The following is a 22,798-nucleotide window of genomic DNA, read 5'->3' on the forward strand; positions in this document are numbered from 1 at the left end:
TCTCGAAGTTTCTCTTCCAGGAAACCTCGCGTCCTCAAATGGCCACTCTCCAAGCTTCAAACTTCTTCGCCGGAAATCCGTCGGCTTCACACACGCAGCTGTTGCCCGCGTCTTCGCTCGATAGCGGTAAACCCACGCTCTTGCCTGTAGCTCGAGCCGTCCCTACGGACCAAAAACTTCGCCGACTACACGGCGGACTCTCTACGCACTCTGGCGCTCACTTCCGTCTCCTCCTGTTCTGTCACTACGGGCAGAACCTTCGCCGACTACACGGCGGAATTCCTACGCGCTCCGGCGCTAACTTTCCGTCTCCTCCTCATTTCTCGTCTCGGCTGCTCGGTTAAATACCTTGCGCGCGACTTTCCAGATGTTTCTCGTCATTTCGTCGGCGCGATACGCCGCGAAGGCTGGGGAGAGGCACGAGACGGTTCGACTGCCCTCTCCCGAGGATGATTCACTCGGTCTGACCCCGCCTCCTTCGTTCGAGAAAAATCGCGGTCTTGCTGGGCCGCCGATGTGGGGTGAGGAGGATCGTCTGCGAAGCCGTGCTTCTGCGGGGAGAGCGCGCGCCCGGGAGCCCTGGATGTTGGCTTTCTTTTTTTTTTCTTTTTACCTCGCGGCGTTTCTGCCGCCCGTTGTCGCAAGGATTTGGCGGCGCGCTCTTGTTTAGCGCTCGTTCTGTGACACTGCCCCCCACTTTAAGAATATTATCTCATAATATTCAAAACCACACAAACGAGCGCGAAAAGTCACCACACACTCTCACAGACTGTAACACCATCAGTCGCTCATGACACTTCACATTCACAATAGATCACTTAATACAATTGTACATTGTAATTCAATTAAACAACACGTGAAAACACCACCACAAGCACATGAGTACAACATTGCACCACACATTCCAAACAATACGAATGCATAAAGTTCTCTCATTACCACAATTATACAATACTATACATCACATCACAGCACAGACACTTCGACACTTGTGACACAGGATAACACAACATTAACGCAACATATGGCACTCAGCACTGCCAAACATATTCTGATTCGACCTCGGCACTTATCCTGAGTACTTCGAGCAGCGCTTGCGCCCCTTTTTGCGGTGCTCGCTCGATCTCTTCTTGTGTTTCCACGTTCCTTTTCGGCGAGCCCTTTCCAACGACGATATCTGAGGCGTCGTCTCAGCCATCGTTGTCTCTTCCGACACCGTTAACGCGTCATTACATTCGACGGGTCCTGTCTGTTTATTTACCCGCTTGATCATGCCTCTACATTTTTCCCGGCTGGCCGACTCCGTCTCCCTTACACTGTCGGTCGGTTGAGGTCGTGCCGACGTAAGTCCGGTTGCTCGGCCCGTGAACTTATTCGACACGATCGTCTTCTCCTTCGCTGTCTCTTGCGCCGCAGCTTCACCTTGGGCTCTAGTGAGATCCGTCACGGGATGCTCCTCCACTTTATCTCGCGGCCGCTGTGTTGGCGAGGGCTCTATCTTCGGGTCTTCTCCCAAACATTCTGGATCACTTGGCCCTCGCGCCCCGTCGATGTTTCCGATGACAAGGTCATACAGGGGGGTCGCCATGCATAAAGCAGTAACCTTCCCGCTGAAGAACGGGGTTTCCACCTCAATCTCTGCTTCGGGAAGCATCCGGACCGTACGGTCAATTAGGCAAACCGGTTTCGTTCTGCCTGTCAACTCTCTTTCCCGTACCAAATTTCTCCTCACGATAACCGTGGAGCTACCGGTGTCTCTTAGAACCGTAATCTTCTTGCCAGCAATCTTTCCAGGAAGTGTTGGCATTCCCTTCGTAACACCGGTTGGCTGTTTTGACACTACAGCCCCCACAATAGGAATTTTCTCCCCATTCTTCAACTCTACGAATCCATCAGTGACGGCATTATTATCAGATTTCGGTGCTGCTTGCACACAGGATACCTGGTGAGTTTGACTCACTCCGTTCCGACATGCATCTGCTTTGTGCCCAGTCTGACCACACTTGAAACATTTTACAGCCGTAGGGCTCGTAAAGATCATTCGACAGTTTTTCGCGCGATGACCCACTCGGTTGCACAGAAAACATCGCGGAATGCTCTCTGGTGCACGCTTCTTTTCTTCAGGAGCCAATTTCTTCGGATCATCGGGACAATCCTTCTTGACCTTGGCCAAATTAGTTCCTCCTTGCGCTTCTAAGAATTGATCAGCCAATTCAAGCATTCCTTCAAATGACTCCGCCTTCCTCTTTTTCAAATACAGCGACAGGCTCGGGTGGCAACTAGTAAGAAATTGTTCTCTAATTAGGAGCTCTCTAAGCTCATCGTACTCCTGCGCTGTCCCTGAAAGTTCAATCCATCGGTCGAAATAATGGCAAAGTCGGGCGGCATACTGCGTAGCCGTCTCACCATCAGCTGGCTTTCCTGTCCGAAATCTGTCCCGGAATCCTTCCACAGTGAATCTAAAACGCTTCAACAAAGCAGCTTTCACCCTTGCGTAGTTGGCTGCATCGGTCGGCGTCAGCCTACCGTACACACTGAGCGCTTCACCACTCAAGCAAGTACTCAAAGCAGTTGCCCATTGATGTTCCGGCCAATTCTGGCTCTTCGCAATCGTCTCAAATCGGTGAAGGTACGCGTCAAGGCCGTCCTTCCTTTCATCAAACGCTACGAGCAGCTTGCTTGGGTTCAAGCGGAAGCCGTGATCTTCCCGTTCGCTGCTTTCAACTCTAGCTTGGACGGGAGTTTCGCTTCGCTGTTGCAAACGGAGCCGCTCGAGTTCCATCTCGTGCTGCCGCTGCCGCTCCCTTTCCTCTCTTTCTTCTTTCAGCTGGCGCTCTTTTGCCTCTCTTTCTTCTCTCGCCCTTTCGGCTGCCAACTTTTCTCGCTCCAGCTCCAACTTGAATTGCTGCTCTCTTTCTTCTTTAGCCCTTTCAGCTGCAAGCTTTTCTCTCTCTAACTCCAGATTCAATTGTTGCTCTCTTTCTTCCTTCGCCTTTCCAGCTGCCAACCTCTCTCGTTCCAACTCAGCTGCTTTTTCTTCCTTGGCCCTCTCAGCTGCCAACCTCTCTCGTTCTAACTCAGTGGCTTTTTCTTCCTTGGCTCTCTCCGCTGCCAACCTCTCTCGTTCTAACTCAGCGGCTTTTTCTTCCTTGGCTCTCTCCGCTGCCAACCTCTCTCTCTCCACCGCCTCTTTCTCCTTCTGGCTTACCCACTTCCGTAGTTCGGCGCCAGAAAGACCCATCTTCTCACCAAGCGCAACTAACTTTTCGAGATTCATTGTGTCTCGCAACTCGCAAATAAAACCTTGCCGCGTACAAAAAGTATCTGCCTAAATCAGTCTATCGGAACACTCCCCTGCACTCGTTAACGAGAACACTGAACAACACACAAAATCGTTCCGATAGCACTATCAACAACTCGAGGCTCTTTCTCACTACTTTGGACACACTGTGCACCAAAAGGTCCTGTATCGCGGACGCCAGATTAATTGTCACACCTGTCCCGTTTATTAGGGAGGCGATCGCCGGGCTAATTCCAAGAGCCGAAGTATCGGCCCCCCGAACCGCACCACGAAAGCGTGGACAATTTAGAAGTGGTCCTTATTGGTGCGCCAGCGGACGCCGGCTGTGGCCCAAAGAACAAGACAGAGCCGAGAGTTGATAAACAAACAAAATTATATTCAATAATGGCAGATCGAAAATAATACACAAAAATGCACACTCCACAATAGTTACATACAATACGTCACCAATCAGACAACGTACTACACAGCACAATCAGCCACACTCAAAACAACGGACACAGACAACCATACGCACTACAATGCAGTCGCATGCATTGAACAACCAAGACACTTAAGGACTAAAGAGATAGAAAACCTATTCAGTCCAAAGTCCTTGGAACAAAAGTCTGAATGATACTCTTCCGAGAATCACTCACTCAAAGTCCAGCGTTGTTGTCGTTCCGTAGTTCTCGAAGTTTCTCTTCCAGGAAACCTCGCGTCCTCAAATGGCCACTCTCCAAGCTTCAAACTTCTTCGCCGGAAATCCGTCGGCTTCACACACGCAGCTGTTGCCCGCGTCTTCGCTCGATAGCGGTAAACCCACGCTCTTGCCTGTAGCTCGAGCCGTCCCTACGGACCAAAAACTTCGCCGACTACACGGCGGACTCTCTACGCACTCTGGCGCTCACTTCCGTCTCCTCCTGTTCTGTCACTACGGGCAGAACCTTCGCCGACTACACGGCGGAATTCCTACGCGCTCCGGCGCTAACTTTCCGTCTCCTCCTCATTTCTCGTCTCGGCTGCTCGGTTAAATACCTTGCGCGCGACTTTCCAGATGTTTCTCGTCATTTCGTCGGCGCGATACGCCGCGAAGGCTGGGGAGAGGCACGAGACGGTTCGACTGCCCTCTCCCGAGGATGATTCACTCGGTCTGACCCCGCCTCCTTCGTTCGAGAAAAATCGCGGTCTTGCTGGGCCGCCGATGTGGGGTGAGGAGGATCGTCTGCGAAGCCGTGCTTCTGCGGGGAGAGCGCGCGCCCGGGAGCCCTGGATGTTGGCTTTCTTTTTTTTTCTTTTTACCTCGCGGCGTTTCTGCCGCCCGTTGTCGCAAGGATTTGGCGGCGCGCTCTTGTTTAGCGCTCGTTCTGTGACAACCACGCACGACGTATTCACTCACAGCCGCATTGCCGCCGTGTTGCGAGTGCTCTTGGTGACATATTCTGCTTACAGTTACCAGAAGTACTTGATACAAGCGAAACGAGCAGCATGAGAGTGCAGCGTGTGCACCCTCGCTGCCTTTGAAAGTATGTGCAAATCGACGAAAGAACCTGCCCGTAAAAGGAAAAATGGCCACGAACATGCCTGTGGAAGACGCGATGTTGAGTTGGCAAAAAGATAACGCCGACGTCACTGCACCGTTGAATAATTGACTGAATCGGGACGCTTAAGTGTTCATACGTGCTGTATCTGTGATAATCGCTGCAAATATCCAACATGCGTTTCTGACACCTCGCGCAGTTTTAGCCGTAGTGATCAACGCTGCTGTTCCGCGCTTTGCCTGTGTTCGTGTTTTGACCACCGTAGTGCAAGCTCGTAGCTACCTCATGGGCCCAAAATCGTCGGGCTATTCTGTATAGCACATATGCTTCCTTTTTCTTTTCTTTATTTTAGTTTGGGTGTGGGAAAACCAGACTGTAATTCCGTAGCCTCGGTCCGCCTGACGAGTGTTTGGTAGGCTACGAGATATACTGACATGCAAACCGAGGTTACTACTGGTAAACCTACTTATCGCCAGCAGAGAAAATGTACTCAAAGCCGTGTACAACTTGCCAACATATTTCATTGCATCCATTCATTTGCAATTTAAAAACCATCTTTGTCGCCTAAAACATATCTGTTATCACAACTAAAGCAATGCTGGGTACCTCTATGCAATAGCGCCTATTATTTGCCTTCAAATGAAATAGCTGCACCCATAACTCACCTGTCACTGTGTCTCAATAATGATGTCGAACTACAAGATGATATGTCTGCGGGGTATACACACCGCGTATAATATTTTCTATGTGCAACGTAGTGGGTAAGAGGTTTTGGCTGGCTATATTTCTCGACCACCAGTAACGTATGATTATTCCGATGAATACGCTTCTCATGTTGAAATTATTCGTGTAATAATTCGCTGCTTCATAAGGGTGTAACAGACGTGGAGTTATCCAGATTAAGTTTTAACGTTAGTCGACCAGCATAGGTGCGAAGATGATTGACATGTTCTTTTCCGTTTCTCTACATAGATGGAAGGCTGCACAGTGCTCTCGCAACAAAGAACCAGGCCCCATTTAAGGCGAGTGCTATTCCCGCCTTTCTGATGTCATGGACCTTCACCTTACTCATCCTTGTAGCTCTGGCGCTTGGGCTGTTTGTGGGAGCGATCGAAAGGACCCGTTTCAACGAGACGATGCCCCACCTCGTCAGCTACGCTTATTTCCCAGGCACGATTTTCCTTCAGGTAAGGTGCTGCCACCGACACATTGGTGCGAGTGTAATCGTGAGATGCTTCCATCATTATGTAAATGATCGAAGCGCCAACAGAAAACATGGGATTAGTCAGCACTCTTAATTTACAAATCACACTTTAGCAGCGTCGGGACGAAACAAAGTAAAATATCATAGCGAGCGACAATGACCTATTAAAAGAGCACTTTTCATGGAAAACTATGCCTTTGGACTTGTAGAGAATTTTTTTCACCATGAGCTATACCAAGTGTAAAGATTGGTACCAAATCATGGCTTGATGAGGACGCAGCAGGATCTCCACTTTTTCCGATAACTTCACGCATTTTGTTTATGAGAGAGTAATTTATCACATAGGCTGAGCATATACCTTGGTAGATGACTGCATTTCCTCTACTAATTCTGAGGAGAACAACAGTAAAGTGTGTGGCGCCAGACTAAAATCTCTAATAACATCAGTCTACTTGTCGTTCCTGGTGCCAACTGTTTATTGAGATAATCTTTTCGTTTCACACGCCCCCGCAGGGGCGCCTGCACAAGTAGGCGTTTGGTGTGTAGCGACACCACGGACCCGAGCTAACGGGGGAGTTTCTACTCCCTCCCACGCCTAGCCGTGCGTGGCTTTGCCGTGTCCGGGGAAAAGGGGATCCTGGGGGTTAAGCTGACGCTGGGTGATTGGACCTTTAAGGCCCCCCGGCAGAGGCAACACACCCCTTTGGCCCCGGCTTCACGTAGACGGCACCCCTGGGCTGACCCACCCAGGGGAAATCGGCAGTCGCCTTTTCCTATCTCTCTCTCCCTACATCTTCGTCTTTTGTTCTCACTTTACATCTTTCCTGTCTTCTACTCTCTTCTGTATACTTCCAATTTTCCTGGCGGCAAGGGTTAACCCTGTGCAAATAGCCTACCTTGGTCTAGGCGCATTGAGTTATGGCAGTGTTGTACGGCTGACGTCTGCAAGCTTTCAGCACCTGTAAACTTGCAGCGTCCCCTTGTTGGGCTCCGTGGTGGGTGGCCGCCAACGCTGCTGAACAAAAATAAGACCGGCATGCAAGGCGCATTTCCTCTTTTATCTGATCGTACCGGCCTAAAGCGGGTACGCACCGACGACATAACACTCTTCAACCAGCCAATAGAAACTTTTCCCCACTTCCACGTCATTCACAGTGAAAAAACCGGAAAGCAAGCCAGGACCGTATCTCCTTTCGTAGTTGCCAGGTGTCTTACGGAAACTCTCGGGGCTGGATACAAAGTAACCAAAATGGCGAGCGGAGACCTTCTTCTAGAAATTCGGGACAAAGCACAATATGAAAAGCTAAACAGCCTCTCAACGTTTGGTGACGTACCGATCACCATAACACCACACCGATCCATGAACACCACTCGCGGAGTGGTATCTGATGCAGACTTACTTGAGCTCACCGAAACTGAACTTTTGGAAGGGTGGAAGAGCCAAAATGTCAATAATGTACAGAGAATTATCATCAGAAGAGATAATAAGGAAATTCCAACGAAACACTTGATACTCACGTTTGCATCCAGTAAACTACCAGATTCCATTCAAACAGGGTACACGAAAACATCTATCAGGCCGTATATACCAAATCCTCGTCGTTGCTTCCAATGCCAGAAGTATGGCCATGGCTCTAAGACCTGTCGTGGTCGCCAGACTTGTGCACAATGTGGAGTCCTAGGCCACGTGTCTGAGAACTGCAAAGAACCGGCACACTGTGTGAACTGCGAAGGAAACCATGCCGCATATTCACGCTCCTGCACATACTGGAAAAAAGAAAAAGAAATAATTACATTGAAGGTGAAGGAGAACATTACGTTTAAGGAAGCACGGCGAAGAGTCGCTCCATTCTATGGACCCACATACGCTGATGCGGCGCGTCAGGGGGCACCGCCGCACCAGCCCTCGCCACCCCTTCGGCCCGCGCAGAGCGAGCCGTCGGCTGTGGCACCTGCCCCCAAGGCGGCTGTAGCCCAGGCTACACCGCCTACTCTCAAACAGAGACCGGAGACTCCAGAGTCTTCGGGTCTCAAGGCCTCCCCTCACCAGGCGAGGCCCAAAATCCAAACTAACAGCCCGCACGTGCGGGCATCCAGTGCCTCCGAGGAGACAATGGATACGTCGGCACCCTTGGTGCCGAAAGAGCGGCGTGGCTCCTTGGAGCGCGCCAAGAAAACAAAAAAGCAAATAACAGGGCCTGGTGATGGCCCTGTTAAGTGAACTCAAACTCCCCGTCTAAACAGCCACTTGTTTTTCGTACACACAGCATTATTTTATATTCACCATGAACACTCAAATTATACAATGGAACGTCAGGGGCCTTCTCAGAAACCTTGACGACATCCAAGAACTCCTACACGAACACTCACCAAAAGTGCTGTGTGTACAAGAAACACACCTTAATTCAAAACACACAAATTTTCTTCGCAAATACGTTATTTTTCGAAAGGACCGTGATGATGCCGTGACATCATCCGGAGGTGTTGCCATCATAGTGAATCAAGAAATTGCATGCACACACTTACATCTCCAAACATCCCTTGAGGCAGTGGCTGTTCGAGCGGTTCTTTTTGATAAACTGATCACAATCTGCACGATTTACATTCCTCCTAGTTATCAGCTACAAAAACGTGATTTACACTCTTTAATTGATGAACTTCCGGAACCTTATGTTCTCCTTGGAGACTTTAATGCGCATAGCAGGCTATGGGGAGACTCTCGGTATGACGCGCGAGGTCGACTGATCGAACAGTTCCTTCTCTCGTCGAGCGCGTGTCTCCTAAACCGAAAAGAACCAACCTATTATAATCTCGCCAATAACACCTACTCCTCCATAGACCTGAGCATAGTATCTCCATCTCTTGTGCCTCTACTCCAGTGGAAAGTCGTCAGTAATCCGTACGGAAGTGACCACTTCCCCGTAGTTTTGAGCACGACAGTAACTGAGTGTCCATCACGTGTTCCCAAGTGGCTTATAAACAGAGCCGATTGGGAACAGTTTTATACTATTGCTAGTCTAGGTTGGAATGACATCCGTACTTTGAACATTGATGTTGCGGTGAACTACTTCACAGCGTTTTTGATCGATGCTGCAACAAAATGCATCCCACAAACAAATGGACACCCTGGAAAACGACGTGTGCCATGGTGGAACTCTGAATGCCGAAACGCGCGCAAACAGCAAAACAGAGCTTGGAGGCTGCTTCGGAACTCGCCGACAGCCGAAAATCTTGAAACCTTCAAGAAAATAAAGTCTCAAGGCAGGAGAACGCGTCGGCAGGCCAGAAGAGAAAGCTGGCAGAAGTTTTTATCAGGGGTTAATTCATACACACAGGAGGCTAAAGTCTGGGACATGGTCCATAGGATAGCAGGAAAACAAGTACACACACTTCCACTCGTAAACACTCAGGGTGATACCTTGGAAGATCAGGCAAACTTCCTCGGTGCACACTTCGAACAGGTATCCAGCTCGTCCCACTATACTGACACTTTCCAAAAATACAGAACAAGAATAGAAAAGCAGAAACTTGAACACAAATCCACTAGATACGAGGGATATAACCAAGCTTTCAGTCTTGCTGAGCTCCGAACATCTCTGAACTCCTGCAGTACTTCTGCCCCAGGTTCTGACCATGTGATGTATGAAATGTTAAAGAACCTACCAAACGAAACCCGAAAAACCTTACTTTGTTTGTACAATGCTCTTTGGTCTTCTGGCACTATTCCTACCTCCTGGAAAGAGGCTATTGTTATTCCCATTTTGAAAGAGGGCAGGGACCCTTCTTTAGCTTCGAGTTATAGGCCTATTGCACTTACAAGTTGCTTGTGCAAAGTCTTCGAAAAAATGATAAACTGCCGGCTTGTACACTTTCTTGAAACAAACAATTTGCTCGACCCATTTCAGTGCGGGTTTCGAGAGAGTAGATCCACGACAGATAACCTTGTTCGTATCGAGGCACAGATCAGAGACGCCTTCGTCCATAAACAATATTTTCTCTCCGTGTTCCTCGATATCGAAAAGGCTTATGATACAACATGGCGTTTTGGAATTCTAAGAGACCTATCCAACCTTGGCGTGCGCGGAAGAATGTTTCATATAATCAAAAGTTACCTGTCAAACCGGACATTCCGTGTCCGAGTGGGCACGGTTCATTCTCAAACATTTGTCCAGGAAACAGGCGTTCCACAAGGTGGTGTACTTAGCTGCACACTTTTTCTCATAAAAATGAATTCCTTGCGCTTGACCATCCCTCGCAATATGTTTTATTGTACATATGTGGATGACGTCCAGCTTGGCTTTAGGTCTTGCAATCTGGCAATGTGTGAGCGGCAGGTTCAGTTAGGTTTAAACAAGCTCTCAAAATGGGCAGAGGAAAACGGATTCCGACTGAACCCACAAAAAAGCACGTGTGTCCTGTTCTCCAGAAAGAGAGGCATGCACTCAGAACCCGACATTGAACTGAACGGTCAGCGTCTGTCTGTTAATACGGAGCATAAATTCCTAGGATTAATCTTGGACAACAAGTTGACCTTCGTACCGCACATCAAGTATCTAAAAACAAAATGTTTAAAAGCCATGAATGTTTTAAAAGTGTTGTCACGTACTAGGTGGGGCAGTGACAGGCAATGTCTCATGAACCTATATAGAAGCCTCATTCGCACCCGCTTAGATTATGGGGCCGTTGTTTATCAGTCTGCGACTCAAAGTGCTTTGAAGATGCTGGACCCCGTGCACCATTTGGGCATCCGCCTTTCTACGGGTGCTTTTCGCACCAGCCCCGTAGAAAGCCTTTATGTTGAGTCAAATGAGTGGTCGCTTCATCTGCAGAGAACTTACATGTCCTTTGTTTATTACCTTAAGGTGAAAGCAGACAAGAAGCACCCCTCATACTCTACTATTAATGATTTGTCGAGCTCTATTTTGTTTCAAAACAGGCCTTCGATGAGGCAGCCCTTCTCTATTCGCCTGAAGAGTGTAGCTGAGGAAACTGTAATCTCACTAGAACACAGTTTGATGGCTCCTGTAGCATATCCGCCACCGTGGCAATGGCAGACTATAGACTGCGATGTGTCTTTCCTAGAAGTTACAAAACATGCACCTGTTGCCCATATCCGAACATACTTTTTGGAACTTCAACACAAATACACATGTCCTGAGTTCTTCACAGATGCCTCCAAGACTAACTCCTCTGTGTCCTACGCTGCTGTTGGCCCATCCTTTTCGGATGCTGGTCCACTACATCCACGCACAAGTATCTTCACAGCGGAAGCGTACGCGATACTTGTGGCAGCTAAACACATCAAACAATTACAAATACAAAAAGCAGTAATTTATACAGACTCCCTAAGTGTGGTAACGGCTCTGCACAGTCTTAAAAAACAAAAAAACCCAGTCCTTGTCTCACTTTACTCTATTTTATGCACACTTTACACACTCAAACAACATGTTGTAGTGTGCTGGGTGCCAGGGCACCGTGAGATTCAAGGCAACGTGAGGGTGGATCAGCTCGCTGCATCCGTGCACAAAAGCACTGCCCCTACACCCATATCAATCCCGGCCCTCGATCTTAAACCATCCCTCAAACGAAACCTCAGAGTATACTGGCAGAGCAAGTGGGATACACACACACAAAACAAACTATACGTTATTAAGCCACACCTTGGTCATTGGCCGCCCGTATCGAAATCGCGTTATACAGAGGTGATACTAACGAGACTCAGGATAGGACACACATACACGACACACACACACCTTTTGTCCGGTGGCGATCCACCATTGTGTGACAGATGTGGTGAAGCATTGACAGTCCTTCACATTTTAATTGAGTGCAAACAATTGGACACTGTAAGAAAACAACACTTTCCATTACCCTACCGACAACATATACCTTTACACCCTGCAATGTTTGTCGGTAGGGAACCGCTTTTTAGTTATAAATCATTGTTAGCGTTTTTAAAAGAAATTCATAGCTTTCATGTCATATACCCGGGCATACCGTAGCATGACCTCTACAGAGAGGTTTTTGCTGCGGTGGCTACACAAGAAAGCACATGCCTCACGGCCCTTGGACGCAAGGGTATGAACGAGTGAGGCACTTGTGCTAATGCCATACATATGCACTATCGTCTTTTATTATCACCAACTTTTGTCATCTATTCACATCACACACACCTTTCACCGCATGGTCATGATTTTATTACTTGTATGTTTTTACCCGCCTTACTGCGAGGAATTTTATGGCCCTTATACAGCCGCTTATCACAATCATTGTCCATAATTTTAGTAAGATGAACTGGCGCTCTTTGGCCGTGAAATGGCCCTTGCGCCATAAAACATCAAACATCATCATCATCATCATTTTCGTTTCACAACTTCACCTACAAAACTTATCTAGGGCGAAGCACCTTGATATTGAGGCATGTCTATTGTTGCGTCGTAGCCAGCCGCTAGTACTCGAGCGCGCACTAGACGTCTCTGCGGCGCTCAAACCACTCGTATACGCGCCCCCGGATGTGCTCTCTCTCCCTCTCTCTCGGCCCTTGTCAGTCTGTGCACGTCTCTAATAATCATATTAGCACGAAGGATACATGACGCCGGAGCAGAGGGCTCACGGCTGTGCAGCGTGGGCTTGCGGCCAAAACTCACAGAGGAGAGTTCGAGAACCGGAAGCGGCACAGGCTAGCCGTCAACAACGACAAGCCATCAATCCAGAGGCGGCGAGCACACTAAGTAAAACCATGATAATGAAACCTTACTAATGTAATCATAATTTAAACCATGATACTTCGGACTCAACTAAATAAGATGACACTTATCACGACCTTCCTATTTGCACACGAGAAATTATTGCCATTTTCAATGAAACCTATCAAAATGAAGCACTCTTCCTTGTCATTTTTGTTAAGCTCTAGCTAGTTATTTTATTATTTTCTTGTCGGTGGGTGGCGGCAACTCTGCGATGGTGGCTGTTCTCCGTTGGTCGGGACGGGCTCCAGACGGGCTACTCACGTGTGCGAGGACCAAGAGCTCCTCGTACTTGAATCGGCACTTTTCTGGCTCCAGGGTTAGCCTGGAGGTCTTGATAAATTGAAGTACTGCTTCAAATCGCCGAAAATGCTCGAGAAAAGCACGACGACGTCGTCTAAGTATTAAGCAAGTCCGCCATTTCAATCCTGCCAGTAGTGCACCCATGACACGTTGGAATGTCTCAGATGTCGAGCAAAGACCCAAGGGCATGACCCTTAACTAGGAGAGGCTGTCTGGTGTTATAAACACAATATTCTTTCAGTCTCTCTCGTCGGCTTCGATTTGCAATTAGCCAGTCTTGAGGTCCATCGACGAAAAGTACTTCGCGTTGTGGAGCCATTCCAGTGCGTCGTGTATATGGGGACAGAATACACGTCCTCTTTAGGCGTGTATTTTGTCTTATTAGATGGTACTGGAAGTGGCGGCAGGTGTGGCCAGCTTCTCCGCAGTGGTAACAAAGTAGTCGGTGATCAGTGCCACACCGTTTGTTGGTTTTTCTTGAAGCGTTGCGCTGGTGCGTGCATGCTTGGTGTGACGGCGGTTGCGGCGGTGTCTTGCGCCGAAATTGCGACGGTGTGGCTACTTCACGTGGACGCGGAGGGGGAGCGCGAAGTCTTGCTGCTGCAGCGTAGCTCACTAATTTCGGCTGTGATTCTGGTGGTTCAGGAGTGCTGAGCGATCTCTGGATTTTTTCCACGTTGGCAGCGGAGAGCACTTGCGGCTGTGATGAGGGTAATGGCTTCGGCAGTTAGTTCCACACGATCACTCGCTTTGTATTCCGCAGGTCGTTGGTGCTTAGGACATGAGCCTCGGAGTAGTTGACTGTGTTGAGTGGCCGTTATACTGCTATGTGCACATTTCAAGTGCCTTCTCGATTGTGGTTGCCTCGGTGAGGAATTCTCCAACCGTTTTGGCGGGTTGCATACAGTCCCCGCAAACAACTCTTTCTTGACACCTCGCACCAGGAATCGACACTTTTTCTTCTCGGCGATGGTGACCGAGGAACTGTGTCTTCTATTCAACGAAGACGGTCACGTTTACGTTGGGGAGTTGAACACGCGTCTCAAAGATAGTAGCGGCACGTTTCTTGTGGATGACGCTCATGAACGTCCTGAAGAACGTCATCCGAAATCTATTCCAGCTTCGTAGCAGGGATTCCCTGCTCTCTAACCACGTCTCTGCGGCATCTTCCAGATAAAAGTACACGCTATGCAGTTTTAGGGGCGAAGCTTCTTATAGCGTCACCCTTTCGTTCATCATAGTCGTAGTCGTAGTGTGTAACCAGTCATATGCTTTGACCTCCAAGGTGGTGCCAATGGGACGTTGCTCCTGTGCATTGTTGAACAATAAAAATATTCGCAGCGTGCGCGCTACCTAAAAGCCAAATTTACTGTCTCTCATGCCCCATTAGCGGCCATTGGCATGTTCCAGCAGGAAATGTTAGTAGAAGTAGGAGTGTTAAAAGCCGACTTCTGCTGTCTCTCATTCCCAGCAGCAGTCGTTGTTTACCTCCAAGGTAGTGCCTGGTGAGATTTCTTCTGTGCGTGAATAAACAATAAAAAACTTGTGTCCAAAATGCCGTTGATTGATTAAATAAACCAACGAAAGGTGCCAGATGTTTTCTAAAAGCAAAATGAAAAGACGCCAGATGTTTCTAAAGTAAAACAAAAAGAAGACGCCAGCTTTTTAATGAAAGACGCCAGGTGTTTTCTAAAGCAATGGTTTTATAATCAAAACCATATCTATGCAGGTTTGTAGTTGCCGTTGATCGTTGCCGTCGGTGTGTGCTCGTATGAATAAGGATGCCGAAAGGTGGGCGCGCAGGGCAGCTGCGGCGCTCGCTCGCAGACAGGACCCTGATGTGAGAGCACGCGAGGAAGAAGCGCACCGGGAAGCTGCGCGACGTCGCCGCCAAGATCCTGCAGTACGGGAACAAAAAGTCATATCAGCAAGGCAGCGTCGGCAAGATCCCACCGTACATAAACAAGAAGCTGCAGCAACTCGTCAGCGTCGGCAAGATCCTTCCGTACGGGAACGAGAGGCCGAGGCAGCACGTCAACGTCGCGAAGCAGGTCTTGAAAACATTCGACAATGGGAAGCGGCGAGGAAGCGCGCATATTGCCAGGTGAATTAACGGAAGAAAATTTCACGGTATTACTTCTATGAGCTTTGCCCAATCTCATCACCTTTCACCTCGTTGATCTGCCGTCAATTTTTTCTGTTCAAGGAAATGACTCGGTCGTATGTCTCCAGCCAGCTTTCTGTGTCTTCAGATGATCCGGCGAATGTTGGTGACTCTTTGAGCTGCCAGAGCACGATTAGTGCAGGTGGCATGGCGGTGGTCATTATGCCGGCGGTTGAAGACATGACATTGGTTTGCCTGGTCTTCTCAGGTAAAATCCCAAACTCTGGTGGCAGATTTGTTGCCTGTGGCACGTTTACTGCTTAAGGTTGTTGTCCATCTCTTCGAAACTGGCACTAGGCTTATGGCTTGATGGAGGTGCCCGGTACATGAAAGGAGCATCACCTTCATCAGATGTCACGGGGTCGTGATGCAGACGAAGAGAGCAGACTGGATGTTCTGATTCAATCGTTTATTCAGTCGAACTTGTGACCACGTAAAAAGAACCAACAGATTACAGCAATAAACTGACACTGAAAGCAGTGAACAAAACGTTGGCCGTTGATCAACTGACAAGCGGTGAAGCGCGTTGGAATTCACACGCGTGCCATTCATTATTCTTGCGTTCTCGCTAGCGGCCACGTAGATTCCAGAATAATATGTAGTGTTCGCGATGTAGGTGTAATCTTAACAAAACGACCTACCACAGACCGAAAGCCATTCTAGAACACTGCAGGTGCGGTTTGCGCTTTGAAATATGAACAGCACAGCGGGGCGATAACAAAACTTGAGGAAGGAACGTGGCAATATAAGAGCATTAAAAGATCAGTGTCATCCACGTCATCGCGAAGCCACGGATCCATGATGAGGTTAATATAGAGTGGTGGTTGGGCGGGTCTGCGGCCGAGCAAACAAGTGAGATGATTACTTCGCATGTGCGGCACGCTTAGCCAGCCGTAACCAGCTGCTCACACACCCATTTCGCTCCTTCAGCGGAGCGTGGTGGAGACAAGCGAGCGCACCATAATGCGAGCGTTCTCCAAGCAAAGCCTCTGCTAGATCGGCAGTAGCTTCAATCTTGTTCACAGGTGGCCCAGCCATGCACTTAGCTGTCTTCGCTGAAACAAGTGGAGCAGTCGATTGGCTATCATTCTTTCTTTTGTCGAGCGCTCCGCTGGCCCCTCTACTACTCCGTTAGGCCCGCTGGCGCGCTCAGCTGTTCAAATGTTACTCTTTAAGAAAGAGATCAAGACATAATAAGACATAGGTTCTAGCATTGTCCGTTTGCTGATAGTGCTACGCACACTTATGTTAATAAGCTTGAGCAAATCTGGAGATGTCAGCACAACTCAATAAATTTTAGAATTACAATGAAAGAAGGAAACCCGATGATGATGATGATGATGATGATGATGTTTGATGTTTTGTGGCGCAAGGGCCATTTCATGGCCAAAGAGCGCCAGTTCATCTAACTAAAATTATGGACAATGATTGTGACAAGCGGCTGTATAAGGGCCATAAGGTTCCTCGCGGTAAGGTGGGTAAAAACATACAAGTAATAACATCATGACCATGCCGTGAAAGGTGTGTGTGGTGGGAATAGGTGACAAAAGTTGGTGATAATGAAAAACGATGGTGAACATGTATGGCATTAGCACAAGTACCTCACTCATTCATACCCTTGCGTCCAAGAGCCGTGAGGAAAGTGCTTTGTTGTGTAGCCACCGGAGCAAAAACCTCTCTGGAGAGGTTGTGCTACGGAATGCCCGGGTATATGATATGAAAACTATGAATTTCTTTTAAAAACGCTATCAATGATTTGTGTATAAAAAGCGGTTCCTTACCGACGAACATTGCAGGGCGTAAAGGTATATGTTGTCGGTGGGGTAATGGAAAGTGTTGTTTTCTTAGAGTGTCCAATTGTTTGCGCTGAATTAAAATGTGAAGGACTGTTAATGCTTCACCACATTTGTCACACAATGGTGGATCGCCACCGGACAAAGCATATGTGTGTGTCGTGTATGTGTATCCTATCCTGAGCCTCGTTAATGTTACCTCTGTGTGACGTGATTTTGATACTGGTGGCCAATGGCCAAGGTGTGGCTTGATAACATGTAGTTTGTTTTGTGTGTGTGTATCCCACTTGCTCTGCCAGTAGTCCCTGAGTTTTCGTTTGAGAGACGGCTTAAGATCAAGGGCCGGTATTGATGAAGGTGTAATGGCGGTGCTTTCGTGGGCGGATGCAGCAAGCTGATCCGCCATCATCTTGCCTTGAATCTCACGGTGCCCTGACACCCAGCACACTAGAACATGTTGTTTGAGTGTGTAGAGTGTGCACAAAATGGAGTAAAGTGAGACAAGGACTGGGTTTTTTTGTTTTTTAAGAGTGTGCAGAGCCGTTACCACACTGAGGGAGTCTGTATAAATTACTGCTTTTTGTATTTGTAATTGTTTGATGTGTTTAGCTGCCACAACTATCGCGTAAGCTTCCGCTGTGAAGATACTTGTGTCTGGATGTAGAGGGCCAGCATCCGAAAAGGATGGGCCGACAGCAGCGTAGGACACAGAGGAGTTAGACTTGGAGGCATCTGTAAAGAACTCAGGACGTGTGTATTTCTGTTGAAGTACCAGGAAGTAGGTTCGGATATGGGCAATAGGCGCATGTTTTGTAACTTCTAGAAAAGACACATCGCAGTCTATAGTCTGCCATTGCCGCGGTGGCGGGTATGCTACAGGAGCCATTAAACTGTGTTCAAGTGAGACTCCAGTTTCCTCAGCTAGACTCTTCAGGCGAACTGAGAAGGGCTGTCTCGTTAAAGGCCTGTTTTGAAACAGAATTGAGCTCGACAAATCATTATTAGTAGAATATGAGGGATGCTTCTTGTCTGCTTTCACCTTAAGAAAATAAACAAAGGACATGTAAGTTCTCTGCAGATGAAGCGACCACTCATTTGACTCAACACAAAGGCTTTCTACGGGGCTGGTGCGAAAAGCACCCGTAGAAAGGCGGATGCCCAAATGGTGCACGGGGTCCAGCATCTTCAAAGGTTTGAGTCGCAGAATGATAAACGGCCCCATAATCTAAGCGGTTGCGAATGAGGCTTCAATACAGGTTCAAGAGGCATTGCCTGTCACTACCCCACGTAGTACGTGACAACACTTTTAAAACATTCATGGCTTTTAAACATTTTGTTTTTAAATACTTGATGTGTGGTACGAAGGTCAACTTGTTGTCCAAGTTTAATCCTAAGAATTTATGCTCCGCATTAACAGACAGACTTTGACCGTTCAGTTCAATGTCGGGTTCTGAGTGCATGCCACTCTTTCGGGAGAACAAGACACACGTGCTTTTTTGCGGGTTCAGTCGGAATCCGTTTTCCTCTGCCCATTTGGAGACTTTGTTTAAACCTAACTGAACCTTCCGCTCGCACATTGCCAGATAGCATGACTTGAAGCCAAGCTGGACGTCATCGACATATGTGGAATAAAACTTGTTGCGGTGGATAGACAGGTGCAAGGAATTGATTTTGATAATAAAAAGTGTACAACTAAGTACACCACCTTGCGGTACTCCCGTTTCTTGCACAAATGTTTGGGAGAGAATACAGCCCACACGGACACGAAATTTCCGATTGGACAAGTAACTCTCGATTATGAAAAGCATTCTACCGCGCACACCCAGGTGAGACAAGTCTCTTAATAAGCCAAAACGCCATGTTGTGTCGTAAGCCTCCTCGATATCGAGAAACACAGAGAGGAAGTATTGTTTGTGGACGAAAGCGTCTCGGATCTGTGCCTCGATACGCACCAGGTGGTCGGTCGTGGATCTACCCTCTCGAAACCCACATTGGTATTGGTCAAGCAGATTGTGTGTTTCAAGGAAATATAAAAGTCGGCGGTTTATCATTTTTTCAAAAAGTTTATACAGGCAGCTGGTTAGTGCAATGGGCCTATAACTTGAAACTTAGGAAGGGTCCTTGGCCTGTTTCAAAATAGGGATAACAATAGCCTCTTTCCAGGAAGCAGGGGTGGTGCCAGAAAGCCACATAGCATTGTACAGAGAGAGTAAAGTTTTTTGCATTTTGAGCGGCAGGTTTTTCAACATTTCATACGTGACACGGTCGTAGCCTGGGACAAAATTACTGCAAGAGTTTAGTGATGTTTGTAGCTCAGCTAAGTGTAAAGGTTGGTTGTATCCCCCATGATTTGTACACTTGTATTCTAGTTTCTGCTTTTCTATCTTTGCTTTATATCTTTGGAAAGCTTCAGTATAGCGTGAAGAGCTAGACACTTGCTCGTAGTGTGCACCGAGGAAGTTCACCTGATCTTCCACGCTGTCACCCTGTGTGTTTACGAGTGGGAGTGAGTGTACTTGTCTTCCTACTACCCTACGAACCATGTTCCAGACTTTAGCCTCTTGTGTATATAAATTTATTCCTGATAAAAACTTGTGCCAGCTTTCTCTTCTGGCCTGCCGATGCGTTCTCCACCCTCGAGATGTTATTTTCTTAAAGTTTTCAAGCTTTTCCGCTGTCGGCGAGTTCCGCCGCAACCTTGATGCCCTGTTCTGTTTCTTTCGCGAATTCTGACACTAAGTGTTCCACCATGGGAGGTGTCGTTAGCCGGGCAGTCCTGATGTTTGTGGAATGCACTTGGCTGCTGTGTCAGCAAGAAAAGCCGTGAAGTACTGCACAGCTTCATCTATGCCTAATCCGCATTTGTCAGTTCAACTTAAGTGAGTAATCTTTTGAAATTGTTCCCAGTCGGCTTTGTTTACCAGCCATTTGGGAACATGTGGAGTACATTCATATATTATTGGTGTACTCAAAACTAAAGGAAAATGGTCACTTACAAATGGATAATTTATGACTTTCCGCTGAAGTAATGATACAAGTGAAGGAGATGCGATACTGAGGTCTATGGAAAAGTAAGTTTTGTTGGCAAGGTTATAGTATGTTGCCTCTTTCCTACTTAACAGACAAGCACCTGATGAAATGAGGAATTGTTCAATGCGACGACCTCGTGCATCACAGCGAGAGTCACCCCACAGACTATTATGTGCGTTCAGGTCCCCAAGGACCAGATAAGCTTCAGGTAGTTCGTCTATTAATGACTGGAATTTAAGTTTTTCAAGACGGTTGTGCGGAGGTATGTACAAAGAGCAGACAGTGACAAGTTTTTTTAGAATAACTGCTCGGACAGCCACCGCCTCGAGTGAAGTTTGAAGGGGTAATTGTGTGCATGCTATACCTTGAATAACTATAACCGCTACACCACCGGATGGTGGCATGGCATCATCTCTATTCTTTCGGAAGATTACGTAGTTACGTGAAAAGTTTGTTTGTTTGTTTTAAGTGTGTCTCTTGTACACACAGCACTCTTGAATTGTGTTCATGGAGGAGTTCTTGTAAATCATCGAGGTTTCGAAGAAGGCCTCGAATGTTCCACTGTAATATTTCTGTCTGCATATTTAAACAAGAGAGATGCTGCTGTGTGTACAAAGAGTATCCTGTGTTGGAGTGAGCTCGTTAATTCAGGTGGCAGGACGGTCGTCCGGCCCAGTTATTGGATTTTATTTTTCTAGGCGCACTGCAAGGAGCCGCGCCGTAGTTTTGGTACCAAGGATACCGTTGTGTCCATTGCCTCCTCAGAGGCACTAGGTGCCCGCACATGCGAGCTGGTGGTTCGGATTTTAGGCCTCGCCTGGTGAGGGGAGGCCTTGAGAACAGAGAACCCCGGAGTCTCCGGCCTCAATTCGCTAGGAGGCTGAGGAGACTGAACTACTGCCGCCTCGGGGGAGGCACCACAGCCGACGGCTCGCTCTGAGCTGGCCGAAGGAGTGGCGAGGGCTGGTGCGGCGTTGGCCCCTGACGCGCCGCATCAGCATATGTAGCGCCATAAATTGGAGACACTCTTCGTATAGCTTCTTTGAATGTGTAATTTTCTTTATTTTCAATGTGATGATTTTCTTTTTTCAAAAATGAGCAAGACCGTGAGTATGCGGCATGATTTCCGCCACAGTTCACACAGTGTGATGGTTCTTCGCGATTGTCAGAATTGTGGCCTGACACTCCACATTGTGCACAAGTTTAGTGACCACGACAGCTTTGTGAGCCGTGTCCATACTTCTGGCATTTAGAACTACGACGTGGGTTAGGTATGTATGGCCTGATCGACGTATTCGTGTACCCTGTTTGAATACTTTCTGTCAGATTACTGGAAGCGAACGTGAGTATTAGGTGTTTCGTTGGTGTTACCTTGTTGTCTCTTCTAATGATGATCCTTTGTACATTGGTCGTATTCCGACTCTTCCACCCCTCCAGAAGATCCTCTTCAGTCAAGCCGAGGAAATCAGCATCAGATACTACTCCACGGGTTGTGTTCATAGATCTGTGTGGCGTTACAGTGATGGAAGTGTCCCCAAAAGTTAAAAGATTCTGTAGGTTTTCAAACTGTTCTTTTTCTCGGACTTCAAGGAGGAGGTCTCCGCTGGCCATTTTGGTAACTTTGTACCCGGCTCTAAGAGTTTCTGTGAGACATCTGGCTGCTACAAAGGGGGATACAGTTCTGGCTTGCTTGCTGCTTATCTCGCTATGTATAACATGAAAATGGGACAAGTTTTCACTTGATCGGTTGAAAGAGCCTATGTCTTCGGTGCGTATGCGCTTTAAGGCGGTACGATCAGTTAATAAGGGAAATGCTCTATGCATACCAGTTTAATTTTCTTTAGAAGCGTTGGCGGCCACCCACCACGGAGCCCAACGAGGGGACGCTACAAGTTTTCGGATGCTAAAACCTGCAGACGCCAGCCGTACAACGCTACTATAACCCAATGCGCCTAGACCAAGGTAGGCTATTTGCACGGGTTAACCCTAGCCGCCAAGAAGTTTGGAAATAGACAGAATAGAGTAGAAGACAGGACAGATAAATAGTGAGAGATAAAGACGAAGATGTAGGGAGAGAGATATAGGAAAAGGCGATTGCCGAATTCCCCTGGGTGGGTCAGCCCAGGGGGGCCGTCTACGTGAAGCCGGGGCCAAAGGGGTGTGTTGCCTCTGCCGGGGGGCCTTAAAGGTCCAATCACCCAGCGTCGGCTCAACCCCCAGGATCCCCTTTTCTCCGGACACGGCAAAGCCACGCACGGTTAGGCGTGGGAGGGAGTAGAAACTCCCCCGTTAGCTCGAGGCCGTGGTGTCGCTACACACCAAACGCCTACTTGCGCAGGCGCCCCTGCGGGGAGAAGCAAACCTGTTCTGTGGTTTAGCATTTTTGTCTCAAATGAAGAGTTCCGACTTGACAGAAAGATCATCATCAAAAGTGAAACTGTCGTACCCAACTTCGTTATGAGCACGGGGACGTATTCACCGGTTTTCAAACCACATCAGTCTACTCGTTTTCCAGCCGCCAACAATGAATTCAGACAATTCTCTCGTTTCACTTCTTCAGCTACAAATATCGAATCCCATTGAGTCGTGGGCACAGTGACGTTAAATCATCCGATTTTAAATGCCTCGGAAGTGGATCTGTGCAGACAGGCGTTTACCGTGCGGCGACGCCGGGACCCCATATAGAAAGATGGATGAATGGATTGATATGACTGTACCCTTTAAATCGGGCGGTGGG

Source organism: Rhipicephalus microplus, chromosome 1 (assembly GCF_043290135.1).
Source record: "Rhipicephalus microplus isolate Deutch F79 chromosome 1, USDA_Rmic, whole genome shotgun sequence".
NCBI lineage: Eukaryota > Metazoa > Arthropoda > Arachnida > Ixodida > Ixodidae > Rhipicephalus > Rhipicephalus microplus.